Raw genomic sequence first — 5,192 nt, 5'->3', positions numbered from 1 at the left:
CGGAGAGTATCGTATCGTATCGGAGATACACTAAGATACGCTAAAGATACACACATAAATGGATAGAAAACATTTTTTTAAACACTTTTGCATAAAGAATTTGTTAAAAAAAGCTATTGATAACATGTATTATGCATAAACACTAAATTGAGGGTATCGTACTAAGAATTCAAGGTTTGTAGTTGTCCCATAAATGTAAAATCCTTGTTCCCAACCTTGATTTCCACTTTAGTTAGAGAGAAATATGGCTGACAGCAACTTTGGAACAAAAACCCTTCAAAAAATTGTGTTTTTCTGAAAAATTACCCATCTTGGCCATTATATGACCATAGCACACTGTATCGGTACATACCGATACTCACCGATACGTATCGATACTCATCGATACTTGCCAATATATACCGATACGTACCGATCGATACATACCGATACGTACCGATATATATCGATACTCACCGATACGTGCCAATATATACCGATCGATACATATCGATACTCACCGATACGTACCAATACATACCGAAACGTACATTTTACCTCAAATTTATAATTTTCATAGTCGTATCGAGGCATATCGTATCGTATCGATGTGTATTGGTGGTGTATTGATGCATATCGGTATGTATTGTAGAATATATATCGATACGAAAGGATTTTAAAAATTTCATGTATCGTATCGATGTGTATCGTATCGGTCGGCTAAATTTAAGATACGTATCGGAGGGTATCGTATCGGTATCGGAGATACTTAAAACCATGGCAGGGCCACAGATTTTTTTTTTTTTTTTTTTAATCTAAGGGACTACTTAAGGGTTATTCCTGTCAAATTTTAAGTTAATTTTTCTAAGGCAAAAGATCATAAAGATTATTTAGTTCAAGGAATCCAATTTCGATTTTGATTTTGGTCATGGCCCAAACCAAAAAAAAAAAAATTCCATGCCAGTCAAATCCAGTTCAACTAGGTCCTGAACCCTGAGATTCAGATATCTTCTTGACGAAACCAATACTTTGCATTTTCAAGTAGTCTTGGTACTGACCAAATTACTAATGAATGCCATGCTTTGATGGTCTTCCTATTTAAAGAATTTTAATTTGTTTATAGTATGAGAGAGATGCATTTGCATCATACTTATCCCGTATGGAGGCTTAGACATAAGCTTGGGGAACCCACAAAGTGCCTGTTGCAGTCAATGAGCTGAAAACAGGCGTTTGGTAGTTATGTTGTAGGTTGGATCTGTTATTTTCTTGGGTTTCATTGTAATGGGCCTAATTTATAAGACCATAAAATGGGGGTGAAGTTAGTACATGGGTTTAGTAGTTAAGTTGATGTGTTCTAAGGTAGATAAGGTAAGATTAAGAGAAACACAATAATCACAGGACAGAAACACAACAATCCAAATAAGCAAACAATATGGCAAGATATAGAAAAATCAAATATTGCAGAATCCAACGGTCAGATGGGGCTGAGATTTGGATTAATTAGAACCCTCACTATGCTATTCAATCCCTCCAAAGATCAATCTGATCTTATGGTTGAATCGGCTGTGACAAGGTATAACAGAAAATAGAAACTTTATGTCAACAAAATTAGCAACTCAAGAGAAACAGAGATAACTCCCAATCCATGGGTCAGATGACCCTCAAATTCTGGTCAAATGTAGTGCTAAGAGAGTAGAATAATATCAAAAGATGAGGTCTGTCCAATGGCTGGAATGACTAGAATGTTAGCTAAAGAAGAATACCTGCAAATCAGTATGCAAAACAGTGATAACATATATTAGAACAATAGGGAATGGAGGGAAAGAAAGAGATGGAAGCTAACAAACACTAAGGATCGATTCCTCCTCAACAAATTCATTCCCAGCAACCTCATTCCTTCCCTCCAGGCTATTCCATCTGACCATGAAATTCATGCTGCCTTTCTCTCCCACAAATCCACTAAAGCCCCTGGCCCTGATGTGTTCAGCATGGACATTTTCACCTCTTGTTGGCTGTTGGGACATCATTGGCGATGATTTCATCAAAGCCAACAAAAGCTTCTTCTTCAACCTTCCCAAATCCATAGCATCAACCACACCTTCATATGCCTCATCCCCAAGAAAGAAGGTGCTTTCTCCATGACAGACTTCAGGCCAATCTCCTTATGCAACATTCTGTATAAGTTCATAGCCAAAGTCCTTGCCGATCACATCCAGATTGTCATTGATTCTCTTGTTAGTGCCAATCAATCGGCCTTCATTGCAGGCCGGAGCATTGCTAACAACATCATTCTTTGCCATGAGATTGTCCATGGTTTAGATAGAAAATCTCATTCCCCTGCTGCCCTGTTTAAAATAGACATCCACAAGGCTTTCGACCTCCATCAGATGGATTTTATCTCTAGACCTTCTTTCCATGTCTTCCACCCCCTCCTCTGTTAATTAGATCCATTCTTGTATTTCCTCCCCCAATTTCTCTGTTCTAGTGAACGAATCCCCAGCTGGATTCTTCTCCTCCTTCATTGGCATCTGGCGGGGTTGCCCCCTATCTCCCTCCCTCTTCTGCCTCGCCTTTGAGGTTCTCTTCAGATCCATCCAATCTCATACTAATAACCTCCTTATCTCTCCCATTCCCAAATGCAAGGCCTCAAACCTGACCCATTTGGCTTTTGTTGATGATCTCATGATCTTCTCCAAGGTTGATGAGGGTTCATTTCTTCCATTATATCTTCTCTCAATCTCTGAGTCCTCCAATCACGCCTCTTCCTTACTGGTGTCTCTGAGTCCTCCAAAGCCCGGCTTCTCGAGCTTACTAGATTCTCTCTAGGCTCTTTGCCTATTAAATACCATGGCCTTCCTCTCATCTCCTCCAGGCTCACTGCCAACCATTATGCCCCCATGCTTAGCCAAATCAGCAAGAGACTCCACCTTTGGAAAGGAAAACTTTTGTCTTATGCAGGCCATCTGGTTCTCATTCGATTTGTGCTCCAATGTCATATATCTTCTGGTCTGGAGTCTTCTAACTTCCCAAATCCATCGTCAAATCCATTAAATCCCTTGTCTACTCATTTTTGTGGAAAGGTTCCAATTCCACCAAATTTCTCCACCCCACCTGTTGGTCCATTGTCTACCTTCCCAAATGTGAGGGCAGCCTTGGCTCAATCAACTCAGTTGCTATTCTCAAGCTCACCTGGAAGGTGGTTTCCAAACAGCCATGTATCTGGGTCACCTGGGTCTACTCTTCCCTTCTTCACAAGACACCCTTTGGACTTGTAGCGCCAACTCAAACTCCTCCTGGATTTGGCACAAGATCCTTCATGCTAGGCCTCTAGCCTTGGCTTCCATCAAATCCCTCATCGGAATGGAATGGAAACCTCCTTCTGGCTTGACAACTGGCACCCCGTTGGGGTGTTATTTTTGATTGTGGGTCACAGATCAGTCTATTCCTCTAGTATCCCTAGGTCTTCTACTGTATCCTCGATCTCCTATGGGACTTGGTCCCCCCTTCCTACCCCTTCTTTTACTAGCATTTGACAATTCCTTCATTCTAATCCCCCCTCCCTCTGGCGTCGATCGAATCATTTGGTGTCCCTCTATATCAGGTAGCTTCACCTCCTCCTCTGCTTGGAATGTTTTTTGCTCCTCTTCCACCCACGTCCCCTGGCATAATGTTTGTTTGGTCCCAATCCCACATCTGCTATAGTCTCACTGTTTGGAGAGGCCTCTCTAATTGCCTTCCTACCAAACCTTCCTCATCTACAGCTATTTGCATGTCTCCCGCTGCTTGTTGTCTTTGCTGGAATGGTCTAGAAGATAGTAACCATCTTTTCTTTGAGTGCCCCTTCTCCTCCTGAATCTTGAAGACCATTCTTTCCAAATGCAGGCCAGCCTAAAGAAAACCCCTCCCCCTTTAGAGAGAGTGGATTTGGATCGACATGAATTTCTTACGGAGATACATCTGTGACACTGTTGGAAAGCTTGCCTTCGGGGCAGCTATTAGCTACATCTAGATGTGACACATCTTTCGTAGATGGACCTCCAACTCTAGATCTTTCAATAAGATTTGGAAGGCCATCTACTTTGATGTCTCCTCCAAGCTTGGCTCCCTCTCCACTAGACCAGTTGTTGATTCCCTAACGAACAGGCTTATTGTTGTCATCTAGGGTCTGCCTCTACATATTTTGACTCCCTTCTGCCCTTTAGGGTGGTTGTATTCTCCTTCTCTTGCCTTGTGGCTCTATCTGTCCCCCCTCCCTTTTCTCCTTTTTTTAATTATATTATTCATCCGGAAAAAAAATGTAAGGATCTATGGTTGCTAAGTTACAACCAAAACAGAAAAAGAAAGTGATGAAACAGAAACTGTGGGGATGGTTCTGTGTGGGAAAACCTGCAGAAAACTTTAATAGATAATACATATAATAGAAAAGCAACTAAGATTCAAAGAGCAAGCGAGAAAATACCAAGAGGGAGGCCATGATAGTAAGAGGCATACCTGCCGAAAAATCTGACAGAATCTAGGGAAGAAAGAACAAAGGAAAAGAGAAGATTGACAGAATCTAAGTTAGGCTTCACCACACACCATTCCAAGGATTCACCACCTTGGTTGCCACTACTTCACCATAGGAGCTGTTACTTCAGTAGAAGACAATTCTTTTGCTAAAATCATGGGAGGTTTGCTCTCTTTGACTTTTATTTATAATTTGAGTAGTTGCAGTTACAACATAGAAAGCTTGACTACCAAGTAGCCTACACCCAAAATAAAAACTTCTACAAACCAAAGAGGGAAAATAACATTGAAAAAAAGAGAATTGGTCCACGTGATATATTTTCCAGCAACTACTCTAAACAATGGGGCATTAAGGAACAGAACATGGGCTTCAAACTGGTGTAACCGATGGCTAATATTGGGCTTAAGTAATGGCCCACAAGTGGCTTAAGTTACAACTAGAATATGGACCTAAGTGTGGACTTAAGTCTGCTGGTAATAGCTTAAAACACTAGGCTCAATTAGTGGCTTGTTTCTTCCTCCTACGCTGGTACATCCTTAGCTCTGCATCATAATTGTTTGGGTTAGATTAGGATCCCTAATAGGTTTTAAGAGTTCTATTCTGAGTCCATTTACTTAATAGAGTAATTAGGAGTCTTTTTGTGAGTCAGTTTGGAAAATTAAAAGCTTATATATGTATACACCCACCCACCCTCCCCACCCCCTCC

This window comes from Macadamia integrifolia, chromosome 9 (assembly GCF_013358625.1).
Source record: "Macadamia integrifolia cultivar HAES 741 chromosome 9, SCU_Mint_v3, whole genome shotgun sequence".
In the NCBI taxonomy this organism is placed as follows: domain Eukaryota; kingdom Viridiplantae; phylum Streptophyta; class Magnoliopsida; order Proteales; family Proteaceae; genus Macadamia; species Macadamia integrifolia.
The sequence above is the reverse complement of the archived record's forward strand: the minus strand, read 5'-3'. Positions refer to the sequence as shown.